Source organism: Ailuropoda melanoleuca, chromosome 2 (assembly GCF_002007445.2).
Source record: "Ailuropoda melanoleuca isolate Jingjing chromosome 2, ASM200744v2, whole genome shotgun sequence".
In the NCBI taxonomy this organism is placed as follows: Eukaryota; Metazoa; Chordata; class Mammalia; order Carnivora; family Ursidae; genus Ailuropoda; species Ailuropoda melanoleuca.
This window is the reverse complement of record NC_048219.1, coordinates 136,761,277-136,785,101: the sequence shown is the minus strand read 5'-3', so window position 1 is coordinate 136,785,101 and position 23,825 is coordinate 136,761,277. Positions and strand designations below refer to the sequence as shown.

The following is a 23,825-nucleotide window of genomic DNA, read 5'->3' as shown; positions in this document are numbered from 1 at the left end:
ATAGAGAACCCAGAAATGGACCCTCGGCTCTTTGGGCAACTAATCTTTGATAAAGCAGGAAAAAACATCCGGTGGAAAAAAGACAGTCTCTTCAATAAATGGTGCTGGGAAAATTGGACAGCTACATGCAAAAGAATGAAACTTGACCACTCTCTCACACCATACACAAAAATAAACTCCAAATGGATGAAAGACCTCAATGTGAGACAGGAATCCATCAAAATTCTAGAGGAGAACATAGGCAACAACTTCTATGACATCGGCCAGAGCAACCTTTTTCACGACACATCGCCAAAGGCAAGAGAAATAAAAGATAAAATGAACTTATGGGACTTTATCAGGATAAAGAGCTTCTGCACAGCCAAGGAAACAGTCAAAAAAACTAAGAGACAGCCCACGGAATGGGAGAATATATTTGCAAAGGACACCACAGATAAAGGACTGGTATCCAAGATCTACAAAGAACTTCTCAAACTCAATACACGAGAAACAAATAAACAAATCATAAAATGGGCAGAAGATATGAACAGACACTTTTCCAATGAAGACATACAAATGGCTAACAGACACATGAAAAAATGTTCAAAATCATTAGCCATCAGGGAAATTCAAATCAAAACCACACTGAGATACCACCTTACGCCAGTTAGAATGGCAAAGATAGACAAGGCAAGAAACAACAATTGTTGGAGAGGATGTGGAGAAAGGGGATCCCTCCTACATTGTTGGTGGGAATGCAAGTTGGTACAGCCACTCTGGAAAACAGTGTGGAGGTCCCTTAAAAAGTTAAAAATTGAACTACCCTATGACCCAGCCATTGCACTACTGGGTGTTTACCCCAAAGATACAGACGTAGTAAAGAGAAGGGCCATATGCACCCCAATGTTCATAGCTGCATTGTCCACAATAGCCAAATCATGGAAGGAGCCGAGATGCCCTTCAACAGATGACTGGATTAAGAAGCTGTGGTCCATATATACAATGGAATATTACTCAGCTATCAGAAAGAACGAATTCTCAACATTTGCTGCAACATGGACGGCACTGGAGGAGATAATGCTAAGTGAAATAAGTCAAGCAGAGAAAGACAATTATCATATGATTTCTCTCATCTATGGAACATAAGAACTAGGAGGATCGGTAGGGGAAGAAAGGGATAAAGAAAAGGGGGGTAATCAGAAGGGGGTGAAGCATGAGAGACTATGGACTCTGAGAAACAAACTGAGGGCTTCAGAGCAGAGGGGGTGGGGGAATGGGTTAGGCTGGTGATGGGTAGAAAGGAGGGCACGTATTGCATGGTGCACTGGGTGTTATACGCAACTAAGGAAGCATCGAACTTTACATCGGAATCCGGGGATGTGCTGTATGGTGACTAACATAATAAAAAAATCATAAAAAAAAAGAAAAGGCAAATCACAATAATAGAATCTTTTCTCAAGATACTGTTGGAATTGTAAAGAACAGCAAGCTTGTTCCTTTTACTGAATCTCACTTGAAGGTATCTCAACTGCATTCATATTGTTCCCTGACCTACTGGATTGTTTATGGTTCCTTAAAACATAGGGCAGGTACACTCCGTGGTACTCACCATTACTCCCATAAAGTAGAGAACCACACAAGTAAGAGAGAAAACAAAAGAACAATTAGCGGCAGTTTCCTGTAATAATTTCCAGGGTATGAATCTTTGTTATGACTTAGGAACAGCTATAAGAAGAGAAAGGTCTAAATGCTCAAATGACAAAATCCACTTCTCAAATATGCTGCATAACCTTCAAATTTCCCTGGAGAAGAGCATTGCTATGTTTATGAAATGTCACTTAGCTTACAAATAGGAGGACCTTCTACCTGGAGATGGGCCAATGATATGGAGGACAGTGGTGTGCCAAGGGCTTTTTCCAAAAAACAACTTTCTTCAGAAAGACCAGACTGAGAGCAAGACAGACTTTGTGAAACTGGGGTAAAAATTAGAATTGGGTATCACACACTTCGGGAATTGAAGAACCATCACGACTAGTCATCATTATTCACAAGAAAGAGCAGCTGAGGCTCTGGTTCCAGGGTAGGACTGGATTTCATCTCCCTTTGAAATGCCCAAAGACTTAACTATTGGTGATCTGGTAGGGTTATCAGCTCATCAGTGTCTCCCTGTAAAAGAGCTCTCACATAAGCAATGCACATCAGACGATGGGAGTATTCTCCACCTGGAATGGTTAAAATGTTCTCTGCAGAAATGGTCCTCTGCCTTTACCATAGTCTGGGAAGAGAGCAAGAAGACAGAACCCGGCACAAGTGCACTTCCCAGTATTTGTATCACTGCCCTAAAATCCACTGAAAACATTATTTTGCTTTACATTTTTTCCCTGCATCTGTACAGTTATGCAAATGTCTTCTAGACAGGAACCAAGGTCTTCTAGACAGCGTTGAAGAAATAAGTAAAATAAATATTCCATAGTTGGTAGAAGAAAATTTCTAATATGCGTAGTGTCAATTTTTAAAGTTTCCCTTGTGGTTTATTGTGGTAAAATTCTAATAGTTTTATCTCCTATGATTTCAATATTGAAATTTTCACCCGACTCATCACTTGCCAAAAGGGTTCTGTCTACTTATACATATCAAACTACCTGTAGTACTTGCATTGCAACTTTGAGCCAAAGAACAAAAGAACAATATTTAATTAAAATATTAAAAAAATAAATTGTAAACAAAAAAGCATATGGAACTAGCCTGGGATACTTTTCTAATCAAAACTCTTATAACAGTTCCACAATTTCAACCATTTAGATACACCTCTTGTCCCCATCTCTGATTTGGTTCTTTTGTTCCCCTAAATTGCAATCAAGTTCTAAATCATAGAATTACAGACTTTTCAAAATGAAACTTAGCGAGCAATTGAATAGTAGTGATAAAAAAAATAAATAAAATAAGCAAAATGACAAGTGAGTCTTACATCTACAACTCTGGGAGAAAATTTGGAAAACTCGTTTAAAAAGTGAATTAGAATTTGTTGCTCCTTAGCAACGCTTTTATAATATTATCACAGATTCATACAGTAGGGTGGACTTTCAGGATCATCTAGTTCAAACTCCAACCAGATACAGAATCTGCATAGCATCCAATGACAGCAGCCGTTCAGGTTTTATTTAAGCACCTCGAATCTCTATACCTCTCTGAAGATGATTCTGCCTCATACTTCATAGAGGTAAATAGACACCAGACTGAAATGCCTTCTTAAGATGAGATATATTAGCCTATTCCTACACTTTGCCAGTGATGTGATGGTAAATGTTTAACAAGCATTAGTCCATGAAAAACAGAACCCTTGATTTGTACCGTACGTTGATTCCCATGGTGTAAATACTAATGTCAGGTCCTATGACAGTGGAGTTGTGAAGAGATGCACATAACCTCTTCTCACGAGTAAACAGTCCTTCCCTTTGTGACTTTGATGATTCTGTCAAAGGCCAATCCCTCAACTTTAGTTCTGGATCCAATTCCATTTTATTTTCTCAAAACTTCACTTACAGTTAAACCTCCTTTCTCCTAAACCATCAATTTATCCATTTCTGGAGGAAAGTTACTACAAGCCATCTAACATGGTATGTGTGATCACAACACTCTTTCTTTATTCTTTCAATAGCAGTTATTACTACTTGCTAGTTTTCCACGTATGTTTAAATTTTTAATTATATTTATATTCTGTATCCCTTAATTGGAGCGGAAGCCTTACAAGTTCAGGGTCTTTTTTTTTTTTTTTAATCTGGCCCACAAACTTATCACCAGGGCCTAAAGTAATTCTAGGCACATTGTACAAACTCAGCGTATAGCAATTTATGGAAACAACAGGAAATTTCACTATATAGCTTTCCGGTTTTGATAGAACTTACTGTTAGAAATTTCATCTTTATGGAGCACTTGGGTGGCTCAGTCGGGTAGGCATCTGTCTTTGGCTCAGGTCATGATCCCAGGGTCCTGGGATTGAGCCCTGCATTGGGCTCCCTGCTCGGTGGGGAAGTCTGCCTTTCCTAGGGTCCTGGGATTAAGCCCTGCATTGGGCTCCCTGCTCAGAGGGTAAGTCTGCCTCTCCCTCTCCATCTGCCTCTCCAACTGCTCATGCTCTCTCTCACTCTTTCTCAAATAAATAAAATCTTAAAAAGAAATTTCCTCTTTACGTTGGTGGGGATGAGCCTTCTAATTCTACCTGCCGACCTCAGATATGCATTGATTATTAAGTCTGTGTGCTGGTAGAGGAAGACAATGTATATGCACGGATCATCAAAATACTTTAATCAGTTACTTGAAGGAATCACATCAGTTTGAAAGTAATAAAATACATATTTACTTATTCTTATACATTCGCATAGAGTATGCCACATTATTTTAAATTGCTATTTATTGGTAAATGTACTGACCACTAATGTTAAAGAAGAGTTCCAAAAACCTTGCCAGTGTTCCTTGGTTATAACTTTTGGTAAGTGAATCATAAGATATTTGTCCAAATTTAATGTATATTTTCACACTGCCGACAAAATTTAACTGAGGAAAAGTTTTATATGAATTCTAAGCAGATGGCCTTTCTTAAACATTTTAGTAGCAGATGACTATGTAACTCCTCAAGATGAGTTCTTACTGTGGACACACACTGGCCTGCATCTTTCAGCGTTGATATCGCCCCTCTCAAGCTGTTCTGCAGGCTTCCCCACCCTAGTCCACCCATTACCATATTAGTAACCCTGAAGGTTTCTTCCCTGGGTTCTCTCCTTTTTTCTCTCTGTACTCTCTGTCCTGTTGATCTCAGCCAGTCCTGACGTTTCAAGGACCAGAAGCTGACAATTTCCCAGATTACTCTCCAGCCCAAATGTCTCTCTTGAGCTTTGAAATTTGCAGACTCAGTTATTCATCCAACATCTCTATTTGAATATCCCAAACAGGTACCAAACTGAACAATCTTCCTCCATGTCTAAGCATGCTTAGGGAGAACTGGAGGAAGATCATGCTTCTATCTGCCAAATATGCCTATCTCAAAGCATGAAACCACCCTCCATCCAGCTGAAAAATCAGTTTTCTCCCCTATTATAGACCTTTATCGTGCTCATTCTGAATTACCTCTTATTACCTCCTTCAAGAAACAGTGAGCTCCATCCTGTTCACTGTGGTATGTCCAGCACCCAGCATTATATTTAACAAATGCAAGTTCTCAGTAAGCACTTATTAAAGCCTATTTTTCTCTAAGGTATTAGAGAAAAAAATCTATGGATATTTTAGGCTTCCATTCCTCTCTAAAATCCAGACAGTACATCTATTAGAGAAGTGCCAAAATTGAGTATTTATTAAGTAAATGTGGTCAAATTCTGTATAGATTATACACCATAATCAGTTTTCCCTTTGCTGCACCAACAATAAGCTTTAGGATGGCTAATCCAGTATAAGTCACAACTTTCAAATATGCCAGTTCAATGCCTGAATGCCTTGTCATTATTCTCATTTTTGATGCCTTTTTCTTTCCAATTACATGCTTGAGGCACAACACACTGAAGTACAATTCTTTTTCCTTAATATCATAGTGGTTTAAATTTAGGTTCCTTAGAATTTTGAGGGAAATGCACATAGAAGAGGATTGAAAAAGTTAATACTTCACAAGAAAATTCAACTCTGCTAAGTGCAATTCTAAAAGAAAAGAAAGTCAGACCCTGAAAATTTCTCTATTTGACAATGAGCTTTATGCTTATATTTGTTGTGGTTATTTTGCTTGTTTTTGTTCTTGTCATAGGTCTCCATGGATCCATTGTGTGATTAGACTTACGTGTTGAACCACTGGCAAGACCTTCAAGTGATTAACTTCTCAGATTCAAACTGGGCTCCATTATAACACAGAGAGGACACCATTTGAATGGGGTAATTATGGGTAGGAGGAAGAGCAGTAAGTGGTTTGTCAGTCTGAAGATCTTTACTGTTTCAGAAAACTTAACGTTCTTCCCTCACGTGAATCTAAAAAGTGTCTATGGGATGGGAATAGAGGACGACAGCAGGGTTATCTAAGTCCACTAGACTGTCATGTCTATCATATCTAAACTTACAGTGAAACTCACTGTCTGTGTTATCAGGGGGACAGGAACTCCAGAGTGGCTGTCCCAATGTAGGGAATCTTTCTAAAATGAGTAATGTATTTATATGAATGAAAATGTTAATGGTGTGTAAGCATGGGTATTTATATACTCAGGCATTTTCATTACTTTGCTGACAATTGATCAGATATTTAGAAGACTTTTGGAGTGACTAACTCACAAACCTACATTGTCAATTTTCACAAGTACTAGACAATATAAAATCAGTCTTAATAACAGCTTTGACAGGATTTAATAAAGCAAAGAAAACTTGTAATTTGCACAGGCTAATTTACACATATGTATAACTGAGAAATGATTTTGGAAGATGTTAGCTTCCCATCTGTACCACGCAGAGAAAAAAAATGGAAAAAAATGATTTACCAAATGTCAATAAACAATTTTAAATGTATTCTCATGTTCTCATCCCAAAATAAAATTTCCAGTGCCCAAAATATATTTTCTGAGCTCCCTCACTAAGGTGGTATTTTATTTCTATGTGATTCTGTAATTTTTATACATGTGTAACAATACGTTGATTTTCAGGACCTAAATTATGATTTTTTAAGACTGCATAATCAAATTTAGTCACTGTAGTTTGTGGTTGAGAAACAAAAGACAGTGATTTGGCCAGGCCAAATGCACGGAATATTTCTTGACTTTTACTCTTCTTTTGAACTTTTGAAAGCTCACCTTCTTCCACTGAGTTTATAATTTCTACTCTCCTGAGTTATATTATGAAATCACAGTGCACACCAGCCTGCCTTGGGCTTGAATGTTGAGATTTCTAGATTACAGAGCTAAGTAGCCTTTGTTAGTCTTCTTGCTTGTTTTAAGCTCTAACTTAAAAACATGTATTCAAATGGGATTTGTGTATCTCATTGAGTATGGTAAAATTTTTTTTAGGATTAAGTAAGTTTGAATAAGATATTAGCATAAATCTCTGGGCAAGAAATATAGTTCCAGATATATATGACAGAATACTGTTTCCAAGAATAGGAACCAATTTCCTTTGCCTTCCTTTGTTCATGGAATTTGTTCAGCATTCTACTATGGCGGTCTTCTCTATCTTCCCCAGACAATTAGAGGCACTAATCACTGATTTAGTGGGTAGTTACTTGGTGCTGAAGGAATATGAAAGATGTCATTACAGGACCTGAGAGTAAAAAAATAAAATCTTAAGTTAAAAAAGAAAAAAAAATGTTGGTCTAGGTAGAAGAGAGAAAATTCTGATGCAGACTTGCAGAGTAAATTTTTAGCTCCCACTTCCAACTCATTCCTGGACTGGGAGAGATGAGACAGAAAAACTAGCGAATAATGGAATACTACATCAAAAACTAAGAATGTACTGTATACTGTATGGTGACTAACATAATAAAAAATTAAAAAAAAAAGAAAGACTAACAAAGATTTCACAGTGTCAGACCTCAGAGTTCATCTTGAAGATCCAGCATCACAGCTTGCCAACAGGGCAGAAGCTGGTAATAAGGAGCTATATGGTGTGTTCTCAGTTCTATTTGACAAGGTTAATATAGCTAGAATTGTTATTAAGTATTTCTTAAATACCATGTGGTCTACATGAGTTAGGAGTATGAATTCATTTAATCCTCATAAGAATCCTATAATAAGTACTATTATTATTAATTCCATTTTATAAAGAGGAAAACAGAGACACAAAAAGTGAAATGTCCAAGATCACACAACCAATAAGTGCTGAAACTACGATGTCAACGAGCCAACCTAAATCCAGAGACCATATTCTTGACTACCATTTACTGTCCATCCAAGTAACCGGCCTGTGCATCCCGTTTATGGCCCCGCAGGAGTGCCTCCCAAGAACTTGCCCACCAACCCCACAAATGAGAAAGTCTTAAGTTGTATCTGCCATCTGTAGATAGCTGTCATTCAGTGGCCCAGGATAATCACTCATAAGCCTCCAAGAACTCATGGCGTGGGCCTTGGAAAGCTGGGGGTAGTGATGAACTGGGCAAGGAGGGACTAGACGGAGGCAGCTGATGAACTCCCACAAGGGCAATGGCAGTAGTGGCACACCCAGATTTTGACTACTCAAATAGTTTCTATACTTTCATTCATGTAGTTTCAGGGAGACTCAAGCATTGGCCCTCAATACTGCATGTAAGCACTGGTCAGCTACCGGGAACACCTGTTTGGAGGCCAAGCCTGTCACATCTCCTGTGAATCACCTGGTAGAGCATGTGAGACGTTGGGGAGGGAAGCTGAGCCTGCTGACTTCTAAAGCCTTTGTATTTCATAAGCTTGATAATTATGTAATTCCAGAGACATATTGTTGCTCTTTCTGTAGTTTCTATCTTTTAACGTTGGCAGCTCAAACAGGTTCTGGATGCTGGAGTAAAGCTACTTATTAAAAAATAATTAACAGTGAGATCACCACAAGTGAGGCTGGGTTTTAACAAAAGAGCTCATGGAATTTTTGGAGTTTTAAAATTGCTATATGTGAGCCTGAAGACTAAAATTAGCAACAATGAATAGAAAATGAGGCACAATGGTGAATGTCCACATTGGCGATAATTGAGTAACTGTCTGCTGTTTTGAATCCTAATCTTTTTAGACCTACTTGTATTAAGTACTTTTCAGATCATAAATACATACGTAGTCACAGAGATTAAATGGTTGCGTTTTTTTTTTTTTTAAAGATTCTTTTAATTTCTTTATTCGACAGAGATAGAGAGAGCCAGCGAGAGAGGGAACACAAGCAGGGGGAGTGGGAGAGGAAGAAGCAGGCCTCATAGAGGAAGAGCCCGATGTGGGTCGATCCCATAACGCCGGGATCACGCCCTGAGCCGAAGGCAGATGCTTAACCGCTGTGCCACCCAGGCGCCCCAGCTGCATTTTATTTTTGAAGCATAGCAGTCTTCTTCATATACATTTACTATTATTATCATTTAATATATATAAATATTTTTAAAAGTCCCATTTGTAGGCATTCCCTTCAATAAATAGAAGAGGTATTCTCCACAAATCCTTAGTGTGTGCAAACACCCAGCTATTAACGAAGGTGGTAAGATGGTTTCCCATTTTCCACACATAGACACAGACACAGGCATGTACATAAATACACATGTTCATACACAAATGCATAATAAACTACTTTGCTTTTCTTATGATCTGGCTTTTCAAGTGAAAAATGTATGAAAATATGGCACAAAATGATAGAGGAGAGGCACACATGTATTAAATTGTATCGAGTACCTACTATGTATAAAAAGTATGACATGACTGGGAACAAAGATGAAGGAGATGTGGGTCTGATACCAAAGAGCTTCTAGTATAATGGGGACAGAGGTAGGAGATGTGAAAGAGACAGAAAAATATAACCAATACGTGATATGGGCATCAGCACATGTACCACATTTTGGCACAAATAAGCCATTTAAAAGGCATCTGTCAAGCAAGCATCCACATCTGACATGAGACTCAACAGCAAAAGGCCTGTTGGAACTTTAAGAGGAGGATCAAGGGATTCATTTGTGATGACTGAATACATGCTTCAAAATAAAAGTAGCTGTCACTTATTGAATATCTACTTTATATTCATTTTCTCTAATTCTCACAATCTTGGAAGCTTGTTTTACAGGCAAAAAATCTAAGCTTCAGGGGGGTTCAGTGACTCACACAATGTCACAGCAGGAGAGTGGCAAAGCTGGAATTCAATGCTGGGTCTAGCCACAATTTCACATCACTAAAGCAGGAACAAGCTTGTCCAGCCTTGGCTCTGCTGATGTTCTTTTCTGTAGTCAGGGCCACTCTTTTCCCAGGGTGTCTGTTCTGAGATCAGCTGCTTCCTCATTTCTGCATTTTGAGCTGTTGGTAGATTATCTTACACTTGGCTGTGGAGATCGTGTTGGGAAAAGACTGCATCAATGGCTTCACGGTTTTGCTTCCCCCAATATGCTCAGCAAAGTGTTGGCTTCCTACTTTCCTTGTTAACCCCTGGTGTGGCTCTTGTTGGTTTGGTTGATCCTGCAGCCTTCTGTCTATTGTGAGCATTCCGCATTCTCTGCTGGATCAGTGGTGTGGGGCGTGCTGGGGCAAAGGGAAAGGATTTATTCTAGTCCCTTTGGCAAGAAGAATTGCTTCTTTGTTGAGGTTAGAGTTGCAAACAGATGCCCCTTTGTACAGTGTCATGATACTTCCTGGGTAACACCATTAAATGTTTCCTGGGCAGCAGAAGCTCTGGGGTCATTGCTGAATTACCATTTAACTTCTACTGGTGTATGAGCCTCCAACTGTTTTGTTCAACTGCACTCCTGAACTCTGCACGTGATAAAAGTAGGATTCTCATGAACTGGATCTTTGACAAAAGGAATCATGACCTGAATCTTTGACAAGACAAGCCTGCTTTGTTCAAAGTATGTACTTGTAGTCCCACATAATATATGCATCACACATAGTAGGTGTTCAATAAATACTTATTGAGTAATGAACTTGGAGAAGCAGCTGGTGTTTGTGTGTGTGTGTGTGTGTGTGTATGTTTCAGCAGTGTTTCTCTTTCCCCTGGAGGAACAGAATTATCTATGCTGACTACCCAGACTAAAAGATAATTGAGGTGATCAGATTACAAGAAGTACTAGTTACATAGAGAAAGCAATAGAGATATAGTTTAGATCAGAAGACATTTTGGGGTGTGGGTAATACTATCCTGACTAAACGCTACTTCCTATTAGAGTGACAAATAATCACAAATAAAGTGGTTATTTTACTTTCTTTTTACACACACACACACACACACACACCCTTTTTCTGCTCTTCTAGTAATATGTTTGAAAACGCATAGAAAGCTGATACACAATTTCCAGAAAAAGCAACATGACAAGAGGATGGGAGCAATTGGATTGTGAGTTTCCCAGCAAAAGTTCACTGGATAAAATGCTGAGTATTCTTCTCACTTAGAGTCTCAGGGCAATTTAGCTTTCTAGAAAAAAATAGATCTAGAAAGGCTTTGAGAGGTCAAACCTAACACCTGTTTTCCTTAGGAATTTTGTTTTAAAACATAGAAACATATAATTAAGGGCAATTCATTATATGGGAGGTAGAGACATTTTCTTGTCTCATTTAGTTAGTTTTGGTGAGGAAACAGACTTAACTCTAGTTTATGTATTTACATTTAGATTTACTTTCAAAAGGGGAACATTTTTCCTTTGGCCTCCAGCTTTATTTAACCTCTGAAGATAGAAGGAAAAATAAAATGTGATTAAAGAAAGTAAGAGATCCAAGAAACATGAAAACTACTAACTTAGCTCAAGGAGAAATAGAAAATCTGAACAGACCTATAACAAATAAAGAGATTGAATCAGTAATCAAAAGCCTCCCAAGAAAGAAAAGCCCAGAGTGAGATGCCTTCACTGGTGAATACAAGGGGAATGTATAAATTAGTGTGGCTTAAAGAAGAGTGAGAATATTTCATATGGTACAGGGATTTATATTGTATTCTAAGGAGTGGGTAGACATTGGTCACAGATGGGATGAGTAGAAACATTACTTGCAAGTAAGGAGCAGAATGAGATGGACATGGCAGGGAGGATAGATGAGACAGTGACGACTCTGTTAAGTGTAATAGTTTATGTTGTACAGGGAAAGAAACTAAGAATGGATATGTAGCTTAGGACTAAAGAAATGCAGGTCTTGAATGCTGGTGTGAAGAGTTTGAATATTACCCTAGATGGGATTCATTAGAGGATTGTGAGCAAGGCTATGATATTAGAAAAGCAGATTTTTAGAAGATAAATTTAATTGTATTCACGATGAATTGAAAACATGGAAGAACACAACAGAAAGACGACTGATTGTCAGGTTTTGATGGTAATTCAGGAAAGATTATCATGGGGATAGGATGGTTACACTGAGATTAAAAGAAAACAATTATATAGACACAAAACTTAGTGGCCGATAACCATAAAAGGTGAATTAGAGCTGAAAAATTATCAGATGATTCCAAGGTTTGTAAGATGAAAAACTAGAAGGACGGTGGAAATACTGTCAAAATTGGAGTGATTGGGGAAAAAGAACAAGATTTGGGGCATGAACAATGAGTGCAACTGAACACTCAGAGTTTGAGGTCCCAGGAGCACATCAGGGTGGAGATTTCCTGTAGTGTAAATATTCAGGACAGGACAGTAAGAGAGAATCCAGGTTAGGAGATACAGATTTGTAAGCCATTGCTTGACCACTTCTAGTACTCCCCCAAAGGGTTTCAGAGAGCTGTAGATAAATGACTTAAATAGTATTTTAAATCATTATTTAATGGAGGGACTCTTGACCTGTCCTCTTGCATTCGTGTATGCCAACTAGAAGGATGAAGAGAAAGAGATGTACAATGAGATGCAGAGGAGTGCTACCAGGAAGTAAGCTGCTGCTTCCTCAGCTTCCCTTCTTTCCTGTTCATGCCCAGCTCAGCTCAGGTCTGAGGACTTAGGGGAAGTCTTCTGTGTAAGACTGTGCTTGATGCTGTAAGAAATATGAGCCATGTAGGAAATATAAACTCAAATGTATACAGTCTAGTTGAATTTTCAGAAAAATTTATGCATAAATGTGTTTGTGGTCCCTATTTGCCCCATTATTCAAGCTGTGTGGGGTGTCTTCAAGTAGAACATTGCCACTTTCTCCCTGAGATGTACATTGAGTGTAGTTGAGAAGGTTCGTGTCCAATTGTAAGCCGGCTTATCTGGCAGGGTCTTGAAAAAAAAATTCTATTAAAAGCAGTTTTCCAGTATAAAACATGAGATAAGGATTCTGAGTGTCAAAAGCAACACAATAAGACCAACTAAACTAAGACAAATGAACTGTACACTTATGCTTTCAAAGATGAGATCTCTAGAAAATTTCTCAAGACCCAGCGGCACAACAACTCCTATTGAGTGAATCAAGAGAAGACAAAAATCAAATTTTGGTATTAAGCTCCTATCAATGATGCAAAAAGATCCCATACAAATCTGCTAATAAAATGTACCACCTTTCACAATTCACTGTCAGAAAAGTATGACATTCAGCTTACAAATGATCACTGACCAGCATAATGCTATTCCTTTCTTTCCTTGCCATGTTTCTTTCTTTTTCTTCTTACAAGGCTGAGTGGGTCCTCACTTACCCTCATTGAATGAATGGCTTCAAGAACTGTGCCAATTCAGATTTTTTTGCTGAATGCATTTTTACAAGTATCTGATTTTCTACTGCTGTGGTGATGGATTTAATTGGATCATGTGTTGGTGGATGAGGTTGAATTGGGAAACAAAGAAAAGATTCCAGAAAATAGGAACTCACAAAAAGGTAGCGTCAGCTGGGTCAGCAGCTATTGGGGGTGGGGGAGGGTGTCAGACAAAGAAAACGGGAAGTGGTCAGGGACTAGAAGAAGATGGGAGTTGTGGGGGAAACAGTAATAGTAAAACAGTTCCCTCTTGCTCCCCCCACTCCACAGAAGAGCTCCCCTTTCTGAGCAAGAAAACAGGTTCAGCAAGTGTGGCAGGTACCTCAGGTCCTTCCCATGAGAGACCAAAGAGTCTGAAGCAAGGAGGCCTTCTATTTCCTTCCCCAACCTGCCTGGTCCTCTTAGAACTGCTCGCAGGCCTGTGGTGACTCTCACGGAGGTTGTAGCAGCTTCTCACAATTTATCCTTGGGAAATTTAATGCACTCTTTGCACCAAACCATTTCTTTTCACCAAGCCTCAGGTGCCTTTCTGTAATAAGAAGGAGTCAAAAGAGATAATCTCTAAGCTTTCTTCCAACTTTAACATTCCGTGACTTATCAGAGAAGATACAGAAAACCCTTTAATTGGAAGGGAATCCAGGCAGATGTAATTTACCCACAAGATATTTCTGCATTTTCATTTATAGTTTTTGAAACCATTCTCCTGAGGGTAAATCACACAGATATTTCACAACTGCTACAAGGCCCCAGTTTTAAATTTTTACTGGTAGTGGCCGAAGGTAGAACAAGTACAAACACTTTTAAAACCACGGAAGCCTTAACAAACTTGTAGACAATTTAGTTCTCAGTGTAGTGGTGCCTGTGGTTGCGGATAATGTCCACAGCTTTCCCCTTCTGAGCTCATAATTTGATAGTTAAATACTATACCTTGTCTGCATCACCCTGCTTCCCCAAAAAGCTGTTAGTGACTTTTTAGAGAAGAATGTATGCAAAACATTGCTAAGAATTTTAAACATTATGTTTCATTATGGTAATTTCTTTCTCCCCCCCCCTTTTTTTTTGAGTATTGCTAGAAAAGATCCAGAAGAACCATGAAAAATAAATGAGGGTGATGAGCATTCAGTGGTCATTTCTGCAGGCAGCCTTTCCTAAACAGCAATGGATGGCTGAATCCAATTCAAGTCAGCCCCTTAAACCTTACCCGCTTCAATAGGAGTTTGCTTAACGATAACAAGAAGAGTTGATTATAGTGGAAGATAAAGAAAGCAGTTGGCCTAGTGCTCTCTGTAGTTCTGTACTCAGAATAAATGGGAAACATATTGGAAAATATTCTGAAAGTGAAGTTTCAAACTTCCTCCAGTAAATATTCAGTTGCAATTAAGCACTTTAGGTGAACATGGCTCTGAGTATGAATGGTGCTAAAGCTTAGATAACAAAATCAATATGGTAAATTCTAGAAAGAAGGCTCCTGTGTGGAAGTGCAAGAGAAAATCTATTAGGAATATATTAGAATAAAAGCCAGTAAAATATTTTTTTAAGATCAGCCCAATAGGTGATCCTGAAAGATATTTCCTTTAGTTACTTGGGGTACAGGGTCCTCAGAGAATGATGGAAGTCAAATCAATGGTGGTACTCCTTTCAAGTCTAGAAAATAGTCTCCCCCTCTTTCATTTAACCAGATAATAAGGACTTCTTGTTTGTTTGTTTCCTACCAATAAGAACTTGTTCTCTCATCTGAAACATTTCAATTAAACTCATTCATACACATCCTTATTTTAGATCTGACTTTCTGACTTTTGACGGATTCACTCCACAATTGGCATTCCAATGGCATTCCAAGGGCTGCCTCCTCCTGCCAGTATCAAAACAAATAATCAACATGATAAAAATATATTTTTTTGATTCAAGGGGCTATTGAGCATCACTCAATCTCACTTGCTGGACCAAATCTGGAGAACCTGTGAGTTAAATGGTCCAGGGGATTGTCCCCAGGTAGGGGGAGCAGGGGAGAGAAAATGGTAGCCATTTTTACATTGTTTTGTATGGTATTTATTGACTCAGGAAGCAAACACAAAATTCTGAATAAAATGACTTTGAAACTTAAAAAAACAATAAAAAACTATTGTTAACACTTCTAAACACCACCTTCAGAACTGTGACCTTGGACTCTAGTGGTTATTTTTTGCTTTTTTATCTTATTTTACACTTCAGTTTTAGGTTCTATTTTGATCCTTTCCTCTCTTTTTCCCACACAGATAATCCCACCCAATTTGCAGTCATTGGCAGGGTGTATACATGAAAGAGAGATCAAGGTAAAGACAAGACAATTCAAAACAACTGCTTCAGTCTTCTAGTTCACTTTGTACCAAGAACTACAACCATAGATAACTTCTTTGCTTTTGCCCCACTCTCACCACTTTTATTAAACATAGTACTGGAAGTCCTAGCCACAGCAATCAGACAAGACAAAGAAATAAAAGGTATCCAGATTGGTAAGGAAGAAGTAAAACTTTCACTATCTGCAGATGACATGATACTATATATAGAACCATAGATGACTTCTATGATAAAACAGACCAGTCTACACATGGTACCTGAGGTTCTCAGAACTATGTAAATACACTGCCAGTTACCTACACCTTATATACTTGTAAACAGATAAAGTTCAATCATATGCACCTCATGAAAAGGAGAATGTGTTATATTTGGAAGAGTTAGGTATGTGTGGGGATCTCTTCCACTTAGCATAATAACTGTGGGGAACGGCAGGTTTGTATAAAACATGAGTAATTTGGCATTGTTGCTTTTTTCTTCCTTTCTCTTTTTCTGTCAACACTTGCCTAGGTCAGCATTCCAAATTCAGGTTTCAGTATGATCACCCCAATTCTCCATAGGCAACTTTAATTTCACACTTTTTCTTTTCTTGCCTCTAATATTTTACAAGAGAAGGGGACATGATGTTACAAGTCATGCCAGTGCACCTCCCTGGCCAGCAATGCCAATAGATGGGCAATGTTATAAACCATGGCTATCATGGATTTTGATCCAGTCCCAATTGTATTACGTACCACATATAAATGCCATTCATAGCAGCCAAAATAAAGAGACAATAGACCAATGATATTTAAGTCACCAACAAAGAGTAGAGGATAAGCTTTGAACTTCTTATTCTTAATGTAGATAAATCATTTCCCCTTAAATCTCAAAGACAGATTTAACGTACAATTGTTTTATATTTTCTTTGTAACTGAGAATTTCAGAAATGGTATATACACAAAGCTTACTAGCTGAGGAATTACTTTCATATAATCTAATCCATTCCATGGTTTATAAGACATGTTTAAAATGTAGTGTAAGTAAACTGCAGTTCCAACCAAGTCTATAATGGAATGTTCCTTATATCCTTTCACATAACTATAGACTCAGAGTCTTCTATGTGGAGAAATGTTGCAGGATGAGCTCTTTGACAGCACTCATTTGGTTTTTCACTTTACACATTAATAGCATTCACTCATTTATGTGTTTGCATACCTATTTATTGCATGCTTAATATGAGTGAATGTTTTAGGTGCTGGGCATATCATAGGAGCACAACATATGAAGCCCCTCTTCCTGTGGAGCTTCTATTCTTGAGGAAAGTGACAGGTAAAACAACAACCACCACAACAACTGCAGTGACAAACAGCTCAACAAATCAATATATAATGAATAAGAAGACAAATAAAACGGGGAAAGCGAGCACAACGTGATGAGTGCCATTTCAGCTCAGGTGTCAAGGACAGCAGCCACTTGAAAGAAGGTCTCAGGAAGGAAAAGTTTGAGAGTCACTGAAAGAAGGTTTGTCTTCTGATGGGCTGTATTTACACCACATTAATCTAACAAGGCAATAAGATAATGATGTTAAATCAACTACTTAGTCTAATAAACATAATCTAACAAGTGATTTGTCCTCTGAATTCTTCACTCTTTACACCAGCTGTTTTTATGGTACATGAATACAAAATAAGATATAGCCTTAGATTCACTAGTTCTCAGGGCAAAATAAAATCCCTGGGTAGAGCCTCTGATGGTGAATCATCTTTGGTAATTATCACTCCTTTTTTATTCTGGAATTCTGGCAGCAAGTGATAAATCCAGGCAGTAGTTGGAAGCAGTGATTGCTGCTGAATTTTGCCTCCCTGAGTCTGCAGTGAGTAAGTAGCTGTCACGCGCCAGCAGGGATATCAGCAAACTAGATGGTGCTCACAGAAATCAGCCAACCAACAGAGATGCATCGAATGATTTGAACTTAAAAAAATAAATCATTCTGCTGCTTTATGGAGAACGGACCCTCTGGAGAAAGAGTCAAAATAGGAAAACAGATGTGTGAAGTGAATCAAGAGTTCAAGTTGGAGACGCCTGATAGATATGTTGAGAAGACACTTGGATTATGCATGCCTAGGGTTTAGGGGCAAGTCAGGATGGTGATATGTTATAGTCATTAGAACATAGATGGCCTCTAAAGCCATGGATTAGATATGATTACAACAGAGAGGGGTACACAGAAAAGAGAAGGAGGAGAAGGAGGCCCATACCAAGCTCTGGAGCATTCTAATATTTGCAGGTCTCGCAAGGACAAGGAACCAGCAAAGAAAATGAAGGCCAGTTACATTACAGGGAAACCAGGAGAGCGTGACATGAGGAAAGGCAAACCAAGGGAAGAAAGTGTTTCAAAAAGAAGGGAATACCCATTTGTGTCAAATACTGCTGAAAAAATGACTAGTAATTGTAGGAGAGTAATAATTTAACAGTAATCATCATCATAATAAAAGCTAATGCGTTTGTACCCTCATCATCAGCCAAACATTATTTTAAGAGTTTACATGGATTTTCCCATACAATCCTCACAATATCCCATACAACACATCCTCACTTGAATTATCTCATACAATCATATAAGGTGGATCCTGATAGTGTCATAATTTTACAGATGAGGAGACTGTGAAACAGAATATTAACTTGCCACCTGGTCATCTAATCTGATTAGGAATTGATTTAGGAGGATGGAGACAGTTGATAGTCTTAGGCAGAGTTGTTTCGGTAGAGTAGTGTAGACTCTGGACTGACTTGGAGTGGTTTGAAGAGCAAGTGGCAATGGCAAAGTAGAGACAGTGGATACACATATGCACACTGGCAGCTTGCCTTGCACTTAGAATATTCCATAGTTGATGGCTATTATTAAAATAGTGCTGATAATATATTATTGCAGTTATTCTGTCAGATAACTGTCTTTTCTACTGAACTACAAGCATGCTTTGAGGGCACATCTTGTATTTTTTATCTCTGTATTTCAGCCCTTACTCCAATATCTTTCATTTGTTAAGTGTTCAATTAGTGTTGATTAGGGTTGGGATAAGGAAAAAGTTAATGGAGGAAATTCATTTTGAAATGGCTTTATGGATAGGTAGAATTTGAATAGATAGAAAGGTCAGGTATAATATTACCAAAGATGTTCAGACTATTGCTGAGTTCATTATATAAAATTTTGTGAAATATTAGGTCAATAATTTGTCCAAAATGTTCATTTATGGGATAATAGATCTGTCTAGGTCAGAGGTCCAAAGCTCAAAAGCCCATGGAGACCATGCTGCAATGGAAATGAGTAAACTGAGCCAGCTGTAAGCTTTGGAATAAGAAGATTGGGGCACATTGGAGAGAAGCCAGAAATCTAGAATATTTGTATGAAATCTCCTCCACTTTGTAATGCAGGCATCTAATTCAATTTTTTGATAATACTGTTAAGTGGGAAAAAAAGACATCTGTGGGATGCAACGGGTTCAAGGGGCACTAATTTATGACTTTTGGTCTGCACAATGTCAATCCAGCTAATCAAGAGAGTTGATTCTGGGGGGAAATCGATCAAACTTATAGTAAAACAAGTGAATTAAAGATCTTTTTGACATAGTGTATCAGAATTTTATATAGCAGGACAGCTGATAGTTTAAAAATAAAAGGCATAGGAGAAAAAAATATATATTTCAAGGCCTTCAATGGGAGTAGAAAAGAAAAGCATAGGTAACATGCCATAATTAGTATTTAAAGCAGATCTGCCTGAAAAACTGTGTGATCCAAGGAAAATCCATATGCACAGCGATGGCACTGAGGATCACTGTATGGTGTATCTCTCGTCCAGTTTTGGTGACAGCCTGAGGTAGCATTCCAGAAGTGGAGGGTGTGAGGTCAACTTTATCTAAGGGAAAAAATATCTTCTACAGTCAGGTAAATATTTTATAACCGCTTGGCACAACTCACAACACACTGCTTAAATCAAAAGAATGCATCTACAGAGATATGTGGAACATTATATTATATAAAACTATTGCCTGTACAATGCTGACAAATAATATTCTCATCCATCATTTAGTCTTAAATGATTTTTTTAAGCAAATTAAATTACACTGTCTCCTAGGTAACCTCAAAAGAAGTTTTCTTTCATTTTCTTTCACATGTCACACTATTTCTCCTAATGGGATCTTAGTGGTTTGATATCGAGAGAGTGTGGAACTGAAGTGTTATATGCAGGGACCAGCTAATTCTTCAATGATCTGGACGTCAACTAAATTACTTCTTTTGATCATCAAGGCAGAGGAGTGATAGATCACTTATACACAGACAGTCCAAAGAAAGATTACATAACCTAATTTTTTTTTTTTAAAAAAAGGCAGTACTGGACTTTTTTTTTTGAAGTGTATTGGTACATGAGAATAAGTTAGTGGGAAGCTGATTAACCATAATACTATCTATCCCTCTATCTGTCTATCTAAAACTACAGTCATTGTTTAATATATAGCTCCCAGATTGAATTAAGCCAGTAATAGGTGAGCAAATAAACATGGAATGTCAATTTATTTACAAATTTTTATGAATAAACAATGCTTGAAGAAGTTACCCAAAAGAATAGGCTTTCTTTCTTTAATCTGTTTCTGTTTTGACTGAATAATCTTTACAGGTTTCTTGCTTGATATTTAAAAATAAATTAGTTCAGTAAGCCTCAGAGTTTAAATTAAAAATGAAAACAAATTACTAAAATATAGATCAACTCTCACATCACAGATAAGCTAGGTATTAGATACCTAGTAAGATACTGTGAAAATAAGAAACTTTGCAGCATGACATGTCTTAGGTCCAATTGTATATACAATGGCCCATCAATGTTTGCAATATGCAACTTTATATCTTATCTCTCCCAGAGATAACATTTTGTCCTGGAACACTTCTTATTTGGTATCCTGTGGATATTTCTTGCATCTAATCATTTTTAAGCATATGCAAAGCTTATGTCTTAATTAGAAATTTAAGCTTGTAAAAATATTAACTAAGCATACCTCCTTGCTCTCACCACAGGCAGGCCAATGGAATTAAAAAACTATAGAATGTTAGAACAGGGTTACTCAGGCCAGGAAATCAAAGGCCAAAATGTAACTTGCTTCACTTTCTACAGCTGATCAATAGGAGTGTTGCAAGCAAAATCCTAGATTGGTGTTCCTTTACTTTATTAACTGGCTCTTTTATAATTAAAAGAATGATATTCAAGGGGTGCCTGGTGGCTCAGTTGGTTAAGCGTCTGCCTTCGGCTCAGGTCATGATCCCAGGGTCCTGGGATTGAGCCCCACATTGGCCCCCCTGCTCAGCAGGGAGCCTGATTCTTCCTCTCCCTCTGCCCTCCCCGCCTTCCCTGCTTGTGCATACTCTCTCTCTCATAAATAAATAAAATGTTTTTTAAAAAAGGATGATATTCAAGAAAGACTTGGGAACTATAAACAAGATTCTAATTTAATTTTTAAATTTGTTTTGGACATTAACCCATTCATTTAATGGAAGCACAAAAGTATAAAATAAAATCATAAAACTTAATGGATCCAGTGATAATTTCAAATTATAGATCAAAAAAGCAAATGTTTAGGATCTTACATCACTATTATTTTGGAAGATGGGTAAATTATTCTACACTAAACTTTAACAACCACACCATGACTTTGAGCCATGCAAGTATGTGTCTCCTGGTTTTTTTCCTTCTCTCATTGACTTACGAGGCTTCAAACACAAATCTCATTGCTTGGTACAGTGAAACATGAAACAAGACAGCTATTGACTATGGATATCCACAGAGCATGGCAGCTTGCTTTAAATAAGATCACTTAAAAATCAGTTTGCTTTAGGTTCATAAAATGTCATTTCATTAAAGTGTGTTTTCATTTATGAAATACGACTGCCATACCAATGCTGTTTTATTTGTGCAGTGAAGATAGAAAAGTGTCTTTTTATTATACAGTAGCACAAAACACATTTTATTTACATTTTGTTGAAATATTTATGAAATTATAGCTTCCCCAAGCTTAATTTTGAAATCAATTAAATAAAATCTCTCGGGTTGCTCTATCCATGTATCCACTTCAACAGCATATCTACAGGTCTGGAATTTACAGATGTACTAATCACTGCTCTTATTCTGTATCCAAAGAAGTATTTTATAGTGTCCAGTACATGAAAAATACTTGTCACAGGTTGCTAAAGGAAGCAGTTCGCCTGATTCTGACTTCCTTCTTTGTTACTCTTGCTGCGATTATTGGCCCAATGACTCTGGGTAGATTGTAGAGAGAGGCGTATAGAGTAGGCATGTAAACCAGAAACAAACTAAAGGTGGACGCATCTGAGTACTTTGTGCATCCATATGGTGGCAGTAGTGGCTGGGGCTGGCAGGGCACTGGTGACAGAAGAACCCCTATAGTGTTTCAGTCTCCTGAAAATTTTCAGCCCTTCTATGCTACTCAAGCACTGCATGCACCACAAACTAGAGAAAGAAGAAGCAACAGAAATCCTTCTTGATTTAATATGTGAGTGGGTGTCTGATTATGTTTCCCACGTAATTTCTGCAGAGAGGGGGAATTGTCAAAATATCGAACAAGCTGGAATAGCCTGAGCACTAACCAGTCACGGTGGGTGAGAACAGTTATGGTGGCATACTGCTGAACACCCCCCTTGCCACAGAGGATGTCTTCAGTTGGGATGAAGAGGGTCCTCTGCGCTTTCCAAGTGGGCTGGACCAAGCCGCTTCAATCTACTGCTCCACAAGGGCCTGTTCCTGCCCTGTCACGCTCAGAACAGACAGAAGAACTAGTGACGACGGAAAGTTAATATTGCCTTAAGAGTCTTAACCTTTTCAGCTTTTAGTCTGACTGCTCCTTCATAGCGTGCTTCAACGTCTTTTTAAATCATTTTGGGAAAGGGGAGGTCGGTAAGGGATAGGGACATGAAAGGCTTAAGAATACTTGTAAGCTATGCATCCTCTAAACAAAATGACATTCACCTTGAACAGCCAAGAATATATACCTCAAGAGTAATTTTAAAAGTTACATTTTAACAGTGCAAATGACCATCCAAACAATCTGCATTTTTAAAGGCAATTTATAGAAAATAAAGAGCAAGTGTTTGGATATTTCTTCTATTCCGATCAATGACAAGTTTGTAATGCCAACAGTTTTTCTTCTTCCGATCTTTGCATCTTGAGCAAGCCTTCATTTTCTTTATGGTCAAATCACTATCTCCAGCTCATACATTGCACAGAAGCATTGGTTTCAGAATGTAGTACACAGACATACTCAAGGGAAGATTCCAATTCAGAGAAACACTAATTATTTTGGTTAAATAGCTAATAATAATTACTTAAAAATTTTTGTCTGTGACTTTATTTAAATATTAAAAATGAAGTTAAATCAATATATAAATGTGGTAAAATGCAAACAATTAAAAAAAATAAAATGAGGGGCGCCTGGGTGGCACAGCGGTTAAGCGTCTGCCTTCGGCTCAGGGCGTGATCCCTGCGTCATGGGATCGAGCCCCACATCAGGCTCCTCTGCTATGAGCCTGCTTCTTCCTCTCCCACTCCCCCTGCTTGTGTTCCCTCTCTCGCTCTCTCTATCTCTGCCGAATAAATAAATAAAATCTTTAAAAAAAAGTAAATGGGGCGCCTGGGTGGCACAGCGGTTAAGCATCTGCCTTCGGCTCAGGGCGTGATCCCGGCGTTGTGGGATTGAGCCCCACATCAGGCTCCTCCGCTGGGAGCTTGCTTCTTCCTCTCCCACTCCCCCTGCTTGTGTTCCCTCTCTCGCTGGCTGTCTCTATGTCTGGCAAATAAATAAATAAAATCTTTTTTAAAAAAAATAAAAAATAAAAATAAATAAATAAAATGAAAAGTAAAATCCCCTTTCCTTCACCTCCAATTGTAGTTCTCTTCTGTAAAATAAATTATGAGGTACAGTTTCTTGTTTATTCTTCCAGAATATGAAAAAAATGGAAAGAAGGAAGGAGGAGAGAGAGGAAGAAATAGGAAAGATACATAGAATGGGATTATTCTGTATACTCTTTTAGCATTTGGCTTTATTTGTTCTATAGTATACCTTGGAATCCTTTCCCTATTTGATCACTTTTAAAAAATTTTTATTATGGGAATTTTCAAATATACAGAAGAGTATAAAGTTTGGTACAATAAGCACTGAAACAGC

The 23,825-nt window shown here is 38.0% G+C and overlaps 1 protein-coding gene across 15 annotated transcripts in view; it reads right to left on the bottom strand.

The window, feature by feature from the left end:
- B3GALT1 (beta-1,3-galactosyltransferase 1) overlaps positions 1 to 23,825 on the bottom strand; it is a 341,427-nt gene that overhangs the window by 192,926 nt on the left and 124,676 nt on the right. For 2 of the 15 annotated variants that reach the window (XM_034654686.1, XM_034654688.1), the window contains exon 2: positions 13,607 to 13,813. The exons of the other annotated variants lie outside the window; for them this stretch is intronic. The gene's annotated coding sequence lies outside the window, so the exon portion shown is untranslated. The remainder of the gene's footprint in view (positions 1 to 13,606; positions 13,814 to 23,825) is intronic. 15 annotated transcript variants of the gene reach the window in all.